Source organism: Perissodus microlepis, chromosome 6, assembly GCF_051167445.1.
Source record: "Perissodus microlepis isolate ML-2025 ecotype Zambia chromosome 6, ASM5116744v1, whole genome shotgun sequence".
Lineage (NCBI taxonomy): Eukaryota > Metazoa > Chordata > Actinopteri > Cichliformes > Cichlidae > Perissodus > Perissodus microlepis.
The window spans coordinates 4,844,118-4,856,382 of NC_140466.1; the positions used below are offsets into that span (position 1 = coordinate 4,844,118).

The 12,265-nt window shown below is 44.8% G+C and overlaps 1 protein-coding gene across 1 annotated transcript in view; it reads right to left on the reverse strand.

Moving 5' to 3' along the window:
- maml3 (mastermind-like transcriptional coactivator 3) overlaps window positions 1–12,265 on the reverse strand; it is a 142,002-nt gene that overhangs the window by 11,920 nt on the left and 117,817 nt on the right. The gene's annotated exons all lie outside the window — the stretch shown is intronic.

Consider the following 12,265-nt stretch of genomic DNA (forward strand, 5'->3'; position numbering starts at 1 on the left):
CGGCATCTAACAAAACCATTTCAGACTCTGAAAATCTCCTCTCCACCGAGTCATTGTTATCGCTCTTTATCACAAGTGAATGCCACACAATAAGATCAGATACATAAGGAAGGCATATTTTATACACTATCAGAGATGGAGGCATTTAGACTGCCGGCTTTGCATGGTCCTTTTTTGGCATAACGCTGCAGTCGAGCCTTGTGATGTATTTTAACTCACAAAGACACAGTCCAGCTGTCTGTGAATGACAGTGAAAAACAAGATAAAGACAAGACTGCCTCAAGATTCAGCACGCTGGGCCACCCTGAGTCCTCCCAACGGGGGCACCGGCTTGTCCTCGCTGTGCTGCATACATTATCTCCTCATTAGCATATAAAGAGCACTTCCTCCTCCACTCAGGCGTATGCTAATCTCTAATAGGATGAAATGGCCTGCTCTGGCCAATGGGAGTGGAGTGTTTATGGATCTATTAAAGGTTAGACAGCTGAACGAGAGTGGACATTGTTTAGGCCTGCCAGCAATAGAAAGGGGGAGGACTGAGAGGAGAGGAAAGAATGATTCAGGCCAGTAAAGAGTGTTTGCTCGCATAAAAATGCACCAGCACACAGGAACAAAGAGTGTACAACAAATCACATTTAACTGCAGGGCAAGAATGAAACAGCGAACGCGGGATTACAGCACCAAATCACAGCGCTGGCTCGCGTCAGTAACACACCAGTATACTCAATATGTTTTGAAAGAGCCAAAGCCTCATAATCCGCATTGAGGCTCGGCTCTTCTTAGAAAGGAGTTACGTGTAGATAAACCTCATATATTAGAGCACAAAAAGCCCTGTGGAGCAAACAGAATCGGCTGCTTAGGACTGGCTCACCAGACAGCCAGACCAGACTGATCGATGTTCAGAGCTACGTGTCTCATCTTCGGATGGCATGTTTGTGCCCGGATGGCAGCGCAGCAGTTAGACGATGCATGAGAGCGGGGAAGAGACGGCGAGCTGTAGTGTTGGGAAATGACCAACGGGTGGCAGTGGTGATCTTTAAGCACAGGCGTGTGTGTGCGGGTCTCACTGGCCTCCTCTCAGCAGATGGCTCAATCATGACGGCTCTGATCTACGATCTCTCCCTCTCTCACTCTACCACTTTTCTTTCCTTCTCTCTAAACACCCCCCACCCCATCAAAGTCCTCTTTTCTCGACTCTTTCTTTGGTTCCATCTCTTCTCTGAAGAGAAGGGGCCCTGAGTCATGTCCACACAACTGCAAAGGAGTGAAAAAACGGAAGAAAGACGGGTTAGAGAGGAAAGAGGAGAGGAAAAAGTCTTAAAGATTTTCCTGGAGGTGGTGAAAAAGCAGCACAGTGGCATCTTCCTAAAGAAAGCACAGCTCTGATACATCTTCTAGTTAAATAAAGACACATGGAGAAGACAGACACGAAGAGTAAAATAATGGAAACACAGTAAATGAATTAGAATTAGTACTATTTCAGCGCTGTTAATACTTCACTGGAGCGTCGCTAATATACAAAGAATTAAATCTCACGCCAATAAAGCTCATTAAATCAAAAGCAGGTATCCTCTTCAGAATGAAAAGGCAAATTAAATTAATTGGAGGGAAGAGAAAAGAGCATGTGTGTGGAGAGAAACGAGGCATGAGAGCAGAAGGACAACCACAGGAGGAGGATTTGAGCGTAGATCTTGTTTGGGGAGAAAAATCGAGAGGATGCGATGGAGGTGATGAGCCAAAAGAGGAGGAGGAGTAAAAGGTGGGCTGGAGGGGAGGAGAGGAGAGCAGGTACCCTGGCAACAGTTGCTGCAGCGTGGAGCAGATGGCGCTCGGAGGAGCGGTTATGGCCGCCGCGCCTGGTCACCCTCCGCAACAACCGGGCAGACCCGAACAAACAGCATACAGTACACACGGGTACAAACGAGTCTCCCGTGCAGCATTAATATGTTCGACCAATCTTCCACTCTCTTTGTCCTCTCGTGTGAGCGTTGTTAATAATGTAAGAAAGAGCACGCTCTGTGTCTGTTTTCTCTGTCAGCCCCGTCGATCCAACTCTCTCTCCCCCAGACGCTTCGTTTTGGCACCTCGGACCGGCTCGAGTCAGCCCCCGAACTCTGAGCTGTTCAGCAGAAATGGGTCAGTGGATAAAGTGACTTGAAGCTTAGCTGCTAACGAATAAGAGCTCAGTCAGAGGCTGAAGTTTGTAACTGAAACAGTTCCTGTAAGTCGGACGGTTAGTGGCAGAAAAACTGAGGCGGAAAGGAGAAGAAACCAAGAGAGAGTTGAATGTATTCTGGAGCATGTGTGTGTTTGTTTGTGTGTATGTAACTGTGTGTGTTGGAGACTGTCAGCTTTATTGGGTTAGCAGGCATGGAGAGCCTAGGTGATTACATTACACATGAAGTGAGCGGAAATATGTGTGTGTGCATGTATGTGTGTGTGTGTGCGCGTGTATAAGAGAGACTGAAATATGCGTCTGCTGCATTAACTGTATTTGTGTTTATGTGAATGCATTGGTATGCAGGGACTGGCACCCAGTTTGTTCGGGTCTGATTGAGTCACTGCAGTCTGGTGCTCTATTTTAGGGTCATGATTTTCTGTGCACGGAGTGAGTACACCATATATCAGTGGCATCTGTTCACATTGGTTTAGTCACTTCATTGTTTATTTATCTCTTTACTTATAAGAGATAATAGTGCATTAATTAGTTTAGGTAAATACACTTTGGGCTACTTCATTCGGTAAAGCTGTACTGGGTCGGACCCCTATTTAGCTTCGGAACTGCCTTAACTGTTTGAGACTTAGATTCAACAAGTTGCCAGAAATATTCCTCAGAGATTTTGGTCTCTGTTACTGTAGATTTGTCTTCCGTGCATCCATGATGCAAACCTCCCGTTCCACGACATCCCATAGGTGCTCTATTGGATTGAGATCTGGTAACTGTGGAGGGCATCGAGTAAAATTTAGTTCGATTCAATTCAGTTTTATTTTCATAGCGCCAATTCATAAACAGCAGTCCCTTATTGACCTTACAATAACAGAGAGAAAAACCCAACAATCAGATGATTCCCTGTTGAACAAGCACTTGGTGATAGTGTGGAGGAAAAACTCCCTTTTGAAAGGAAGAAAGCTCTGGGAGAACCAGGCTCAGGGGGGGCGGCCATCTTTCCCAACTGGTTGTGTGTGAGACGAGGTAGACAGAACAATGAGTGTTCAAGAAAGCTGTTTGAGATGTTCTGAACTTTGTGACATGGCCTGTTTTTTCCCCGCTGGAAGCAGCCATCAGAAGATGGGTCAGAAAAAACACCCAGAGAGACCTTGGCTGTTTAAATGATGTTCACTTGGTACTAAGGAGCCCAATCTTCTACTGTCCAAATCTTTTAGCCAAAGTTTCCTGTTACTGGCACCTGGTGTAGTGTTCTGCTGCCATAGACCATCTGCTTCAAGGTTTGATGGATGCTCTCCTGCATACCTTTGTTGTAAAGAGTGGAGTTACTGTTGTCTTTCTATCAGAAAGTCTGACCTCGGACATCAACAAGTCATTTTCACCCGGAGAACTGCAGCTGATTGTTTTTTTTTGTTTTTTGTTTTACCATTCTCTATTAACCCTAACGATAGATATGCAGGAAAATCCCAGTAGATCAGCAGTCTGAAGTACTCAGACCAGTCCGTCTGGCACCAACAACCATGCATGTCACTTAAATCACCTTTCCCCCCCCCCCAACTTTTCATCTTGTCCATGTCTAATTCACTCAGTTGCTGCCATGTGATCTGATGATTACAGTAAAATTAAAAAAAAGTTGATTTTTTTAAAATTTTCTATTACCATTAGTTACTTTACCCTTAACAACTTTTTTTTTGTAAAAGTCAGCACTGTGTGTAACACATTACGGTAATCACATTACATTTTTCTATATGGCAGTAATGTAAGATATTTCTGCCCTAAATTCAATAATCACAAGACAGATGCAATTATGGCTCCTCAGTCACCTACAAGACAAGTAGATACAAAACCCCTCCAAACATGCAATTTTCTTTCCTCATGCTGCAATCATCCGACTTCAGTTTGTGTGCAGGTTGGAGGGAAATGGCGTCACAGTCAACAGTTTTTAAGGAATTTAGATATGAACAGTAGCTTAACTGTAATTGCACGAAAGGGAAAGAACACAATAGCAAACTGTATCCTGTCTAAAGATCACTGCTGCTAACACAAAATCAACTCTTTGTGAGCATCTGCATAAAAGCTGATAAAGAACTCAAAATGACTTAAACGCTAAGCGCATGCAGACTCCAGCCAAGCAGCCAGAGCCTGTAGGGTCTACCTTACAATATAAAGCGCCTTGAGGCGACTGTTGTTGTGATTTGGCGCTATATAAATAAAATTGAACTGAATCATCTCCAACAGGTAACAAAACAGGTAACCTCTTGGGCTTTTTATTTGATTTTTTTATGACTTTGCTGTCGGCTTTGCGTGTCATCATTAGGACTGGGATTTGCATTGGTGTGCTAACATGTTTGTATTGTTCACTGGTATGATAATGTGACAACGTATTTCAGGCCATGTTACAGTAGCAGTAGTGAAAAATTACCTTCTTGACAGAGTACTTAAGTAATGTTAAGCATGATATTTTCTAAAAGTAATCGATGTGTACTGCATTATTTTGAGCAACGACCCCCCACACTGGTGAAAATTGGACACTGTGACAGCAGAAGCTGAAGGAAGGCAGGCAAAGCTTTCGATTTATCAGCTGATCAACCCTCCAACCCTGGCCTGTGGTCATGAAATGTGAGATATGCCCGCAAAAATAAGGTTGGGCATACAAGCAGCTAAAATGGGTTTTCTCCACAGGGTGGCTGGGCTCAGCCTTAGGCCTTGATCATACTCTGTTACGGACACGGATGGCTGGAGATCCAATGGCTAAGTAGTTATTCCTGTTATATTTCTTTAAAGTCCACTGCCTGGGGCGCATGCCTAGTCGGTGCATTGTAATATAAATTCTCTACAGATGAGTTTGCGCAATCATTGAAACAGGCAAGCAGGTGGACATCCGCATGGACCCTCATGTTCACTGTTCATGAAATTTACCCCACTTGGACCCGAGTGGACATGAAAAGTATAACTGAGGCTTTAGTGAAAAGCTCTGAGAGCTGGAAGGGCTCAGGATAGAGTTTCCTTCCTGGGAGACAGGTGAGGTGGTTCAGGCATTTGATCAGAGTGTTGCCTGGATGGGTCTCTGTGGAGTTTCTGGGTACATACAACTTGGAGGGGAAGGGAAGACCCAGAACCTGCGGGACAGATTATATATTTCATCTGGCCTGGAACACTTTGGGATCCCCGGGAAGAACTGCAAAGTGTTGCTGTGAAAAAGGACATCTGGAATACCCTGTTTGCCTCGCTACAACCACGAAGATAATGGATCCATCCATTTTCTATCTCTTATCTGGGTTCAGCTCACAGGAGGGCAGCAGTCTAAGCAGAGAAGCTCAGACTTTCTTCACCCTGGCGACCTCTTCCGGGGGGATACCAAGGTGTTCCCAAGCTAACCGAGAGATCTGTTCCACTCAGTGAGCACTGGTCTGCCCCAGGGACTCCTCCCGATAGGACATGAGCGAAGCGCCTAGCCTAGGAGACGGTCCATCCTAGACAAAAATGGACTCCCTCTTAAATGCGCCGCAGTGGCTTGGTCCACTTCCTGTAATTCTCTAAACCCTTTATTTAGCTAAAGTAAGCTAAGCTACACAACTACTTCTACCATTGAGTAGAATAAAACATATTGACAGTTGTAACAATTCTGCATTTTCTCAGCTTCATTACTGAAACATCTGCTGCCATATTGTTAAGCGGCAGCCATGCCTCCGAATGCAGGAAATTTGCTCATGAGCTAACAGGACTAGCCCCCCCTCAATTCTACACCATTTAGAAAATACTGGAAATACCCCTGTTGGCATGAACATCCACTCTCCAGCTGAGATGAAAATCCCATCTGCGACCACACAGCAGTGAGATTAAAGGCTGCACTTGCTACACTGAAATAACACACACACCTAAACACATGCACCCACACTGGAAAAGCAAAGAAAAAAGGACAGATTACTACAGCACTACTACAAGTTTATGCAAAAGAAACACACACACACACTCACTCACACACAACCTATAAGAGCATCGGCGCCTGGCAGCCGAGCGCTGGGTGTCTGCGTGCTCTCCAGAGTGGCTCACATCTGTCACCCGCTTGTGTAAGAGGGAGGGAGGGGGAGGGTGTGAAGAGGAGAGAGGAGATGCAAAGCGAGGGTTGGGTGGATAAGGAGATGCTTCATTAGTCTGTTACAGAGGCTACAGCTGCAATCAGACTGAGACAGTGAGCAGGAAATGTATCGGGTTTTTTCCCCAAGTCTCTATTCAGATGAGCAGAAGATCTGCAGCAGGTGAAGGTTTATGGGCAAATCCAAGCCGTGTCCCTGGTTACCGTAGCCAGCTGAAGGTCACAGAAGGCGCCTTCGCAGCCAGGGCTCATCCATGCCTGAATGTCCTTGGGATTCATGCTGGCTGACCTTAAACTGTGACCCCCTCCCGTGACGCATGAGAGGTGTGGCAAAATATGCAAATCAAAGCACTGCATCGTGAAGAATGAGGTGGCAATGTGACTGCCAAATGTGCCTGTTTGCTGGAGTGGAGTTTGTTATTTTCAAAGGTTTCAGCCTGAATGAATGGAGATGTAGACAGCAGCTACAGACGCATGAGGGATTATATTTCAAAAGCTGTGAAATGGATGGCAGAAGACACCGTATGCTCACATACAGGCTATAGCACACAATTTCATTTGTGTTGTCAACCCCCAAATTCCCACAATATGCGAAAACATGGGGACAGAAGACAGAATTTTCCTTTAATTTGAAAGCCAGAGTTTGTTTTTGACGATAAAAGCAATAATTATGTTATTTAGTCTATAATCCACTGTTTTCATTTTCCCACTCTTTGTCTTAAACTTGACTGTCATTTGGCTTTTTATTACCCATCATCAATTTCCATTCATCAGTACTAAAACATTGTTACTTTTTATGTAATTCAAACATAATTAAGAGTAATTAACTCTAATTAAGTGCAATTAAGTCTAATGAATCCAATGCCGAGTGAGGAAAGCCACATATGAGACTAATAAACAACAGGAAAAGATAAAGATGGAAACAGAATTGGACAGAGGATGATTACTGCATATAAAACTGGACATAGCAACCATGACATGACCCGATAGTTTTTGGACCCTGCATGTTGAAACCTCAGTGTTTTTAATAACTGCAGTGTTTATTTTTTTTGGAGCCAGAAGTCACCATATTTGGACAACAGGTGGGAATGCTAAGCTGCTGTATCAGCTAATGCTCGGTATACAAGAATTTCTGCTAATTAGCGCTAAGCAGTAAACTATTAAAATACTAGAATCGAATTCAACTAAAAGAAAAACCTCTTGGAAGGGCTGTACCGTACCACAGGCCAAACTATTTCTCAGGAACCCATTAAAAATGCTCCAAAAGGCACTGACAGCACAACCAAGGCAGAAAGCTCTGGTTCCAGCTGATTCTCAAAGCTGCTGTGGCTTGTTCAGAGAAAAGATTTCCTTTGGCCTCTGTGCTCTAATTCGATGCGAGTTTTTCAAATATTCCACATTCCAGCCTCCCAAACCTCTTGAATTATTCTGAAGGAGCGAATTAGCTTCAGAAGCCTAAACAGTTTTTTTGATTTCAGGCTATAAACACGTTTATTTCTGTTGTAAAGTTAGGCATGTCAACACATGAATCTGTAGGGAGTGACTGTGTTCGCATGGAGCCTCGTGTGGCCATTAGTGGAACTGCACTTTTTGACACCTGTACATCGATTTCTGCATCAATAAAATCTTCTATAAAAGTCGTCTTTAGCTTGTCGTCAAACAGACAGCTTGCTATGCTTTTAAATATGTGTTTAACACAAAGATATGAAGTATTTGATTAAAAAGAAAAGATGGTGCACTGCAGCTTATGGTTAAACGCAAGCTTTATGCATGTTATGCAGCTCCTGCTGAGTGATTCACATGCATATACATAATCACACATACACACCAACACCAAGCAGATGGTGAAGGCAGACCTTACAGTGCTGAACTATCCCCACAGCTTCCAAGGTAAAGAAGACATCACTTCAAGAATCACACACACACAGAGAGTCACGTTTCCATCGCTTCAGAGGGCATTACATCGCTTTACATGAATTTCCTGGAAGCTTAAACTGGCCCAAAAACAAGTCTTCATCCTAAAACATGAAGGTTTGCTCCCACAGGGAAAAATAAAACCGAATATGTAAACACATTTGCCCCCCAAATACAAATATGCACGGAGCAATAAGGACAGATCAAAGTTTCTTAGCCACATATTTTTCACATGTAGAACAACACATGAACCCACTAACCCAGCCCGACCCCCTCAAACACACACAGGCACACACACTTGTAGACTTACTCAGTTTCTCCCAGAAGAGAGTTATATTTAAACTGCTGGAGAGGAGTTTTGCTCCCCACAGAGGTCTGTTTAATCTCTAACATCTCTCTACTTTAAACCCTAACTGGCCTATTTCGGAATCTTTTGAATCTACGCACACTCACCCTCACGCACACATAATTTACAGATCAATGTCAAAGTGAAACACACTCAACCTTCCACTTTCCTTTTTTTCCCCCTCATAAAATTCACCTCACAGGCTCAAAAACAATCGGCTGGGTTAACAGGGTTTCTTGGGGATCATCCTTTAACCATAACTGAAGCGACATGATGCCATGCAGCGACGCTGTGAAATGCATGTAGGCATGCAGGAGTGGATCAGTTTGACTAAATGAGTCCCTGCAGCATGAACGCTGTTTGGAGGCTCTGTGTTTAACCGAGGGATTTCTGTGCAGACACAGGATGCCACCCACAGACAGCAGCAAGCCTGGAATGTCACTTCACGCTCGTTTGCAGTCGTGTAGCGTGAAATTCTTTAAACTATGATCTCTGCAAAAAAAACCAACAAAAAAACTGTATTGATTCACATTTATTATTACAGTTAAAAATGAGAATATTATATGCATTATATGAACACTTTAGACTGAAACTCTTATTCCCATGAAGTTTGGATGCCAGGGTTTCCACTAGTGTTGGAAAACCTCTAAAAATGAAGGTTTTTTTCCTTTTAAATGTAGCACATTTTAAGATGTTTCTTTAAGCTACTGTCAGGTTAGCCAGTGTGTGAGTTTAGCTTACTGTTACCTTAAAATGTCGTATAAAAACTGCCTGTTAAAGGAAGAAGAGGTTGAAAAAATACGAAAGAACCAGGTTATTGAATTAATTACAGTTTTTTCTTCAGACTGCACAACTGTTCTGGTAGAAATCCTGTGTGGGGATTTAAAACAGGCAGCACGTGCAACCCAAAATGTACAAAGGCGGGAATCTGAGTCTGGTCCCAGATAAACTTCCATGCATAAGCTTTTTTAATCTAATCATACAGTCCAAACCAAACACACAAACATTCAGCACCTACACTGTAAGCCCCCAAAGTATTCCTCACTGCCCCCTGAGGCTAGGACAGCAGACCGGATTGCACACACGTTCAATTCAGTTTTATTTACACAGAGCTAATTCACAACAACAAATGCATCAAGGCGCTTTATACTGCAAGGTAAAAGCCCTGCAATATTAGAGATAGAGCACAGAAAATCAGATGACCCGCTGTGACCATCACTTTATGGTGACAACAGGGAACAAGAACTCCCTTTTAACAGAAAAAGACCTCCAGTCGGACCAGAGGAGGGGCAGCAATCTACTGTGACCAGCAGGGGCTGAGGGGAAAGAGAGGAGAGACAAAAAGATGAGCATAGAGAGGACAAAGTAGGAGAGAAAAGACAAAGATGAAGCAGGAGTACAAAGACAGGAGTAAAATGCTCAGTGCATCATGGGAAGTCCCTCAGCAGCCAGACCAATAGAAGCGTAACTAAGGGACGGTTTGGGGTACCAAATCCATCCATCTTACAGGTAGAGAGGCTGTCACTGAGCACACCCCTCATTGCAAAAACACTCTCAGATGGCAGAATCCTCCCCCAGCGTCACAAAAATGTGGAAAAGAATGTGACAAAGGGCCCACAGAGTCCCATCAGCCCAATCTCACGGAGTGCCTGTAGGACCAGAAGAAACCCGACCCACCGAACACATCTGCACTGATCTCTAGCCAAGGCCCTGGTGTCAGACAACAGAGGACACTCATGTAGCTCAGAGCTGCTGTGGTAACACAAACGAGGCCTACACAGTATTTGGCAGGTGGTTTTAGTGTTGTGGCTGACTGATGTACCTTTAAAAAGGACCTAAACAGCTAAAACCATCGACGCGAAGGAGTTCCTGCTGCTCGTGGCTCCACGGTTAGACAGTGTCGGTTCAAACCCAGGCCAGGACTCCCTCACATCTTCCTCGCTGAGCTTAGGGTGATTATAAATTTTCTGTTAATCATCTCTAATCAATTAAGCGTCTGGTTCAACACTATTAATCACTAATGTTTGTTGAACCTTGTAAAGCATTTCATAAGCTAATCTAATGACCTCCTTCTTATGAATACCTTTATTACCACCTCTATATCATCCTGATGCTTTATATAAGGTGAATAAACGGTCACGGACGGCTGAACATGACGAGCGGCGGGAGGACAGAAGACGGGTGTAAATCACGTCTGCGACAACACGGCAGGAAGAGAAGAAGAAGAAGAGGAGGAGAGCGGAGGGATGAGATCATTGGTGGCCGGGGAGTGATTGAGGCGAGCAGGCGAGTGTACCACCCTGAGAGGGACCAGGTGCTACAGTAAATCACCTTGGAAACGGTCGCCATGGAGACCTTAAAGACAAAACGGGGAGGCAGACGAGAGGGAAGCTGGGATCTGACGGTGTGTGTGTGAGTGATTGAGCGATGTCAGCGCGTGTGTGTTATGAGAGAGAAGACTGATGTGTTCCTGTGTAATCTAATCATGGCAGCTGAGAATGGAACATCTGAGGGACAACTTTGAGCTGCAGCAGGCGGACCGCTCTGTCTCTTCTTTTCACTCGTCTATATCGCGACATGCGTTGTGCACACACACAAACACGAGCGTGCGTCTCAAAGGCGTGCGGGTACGTGTGATATCGCCACGGCGACTGCTCCGTCTCTTCCCTCAGAGAATTCCCAACTAGAGGTTTTGAATTATTCACAGCTGTGATCAGTGCTATTACACGGCTGTTAACGGAGGTGAAGATACGTTCCACGCATCCGTCCATCCTCCCTTCTCCGTCTACCTCCCCTCCACTCTCCTCCCCCTCGTTGTGACAGTAAACTGCCTTTTTATCCGTACAGCATCCTCCATCTCTCACTCAACAGCCTCCTCTTCAATTTCCTCCTCTGCTGTCACACCAGCTCTGTCTTCCATTCTCTCAATCTCTTCTTCATCTGATTGCTTTTCCACTTTTTTTCTTCACTCCTCCACCCCATGCCACCATTTCCTCCCTCCCCCTTGTTCTCCATCCACCCCTTCAGCTCCATCCATCTTCCCATTTATTCCTCCGCCCTGCTTTGTTTGCACCCTTCTCGCCCGCCTCATTCTTTCACGCTTTCATTTGTTTTTCTACCTGTTTCACATTTGTTTTTCTTCGTCCACGCTCATCCATCTTTATTCCCACTGTTGCTCATTTAGCGGCTGTATCCATCCCTCCCCCCCACCTCAGCGGCCATCATTCACCTCCCTCGTCTCCACCCTCTCCTCCCTTTCACCATTTACCGTTTTTCACTCTCTTCTCCTGTTTTCTTTGACTCCATCTTTACTGAGCGGCCGTGTAACCTCCACCTCTCTTTGTCTCTCTCTCCATCTACCTCTCTAAATCTATCTCTGCCTCTGTCATAGCCCCCTCATTATGCCTTCTCCTCCCATCTCTCTCTCTTTCTCCCTCTCTCCAGAGAAGCCATTAGGTGCTGCTGTAAGGCTATCACTCTTCTGCGCTCTCCTTCTCTTTTCACTCTTTTTCACTCTGCTTTAGTCTCAGGGCAATGGGTTCCCCTTCCCTCCTTCCCTCTGTCATTCTTCCTCAGTTTCTCCTTCTCTCTCCGTTCCTGTGTTTCTTCAGGCGCTTTTTTCTCTCCTCCTCTCGACTTCACATCCTTCCTTCTGCTTCAATCCACTTCACCTTCCCTCCATCTTGATTCCTCCACCCCTTTAACTGCCCCCACCTTCTATCCTACCATATTCCAGTGAGAT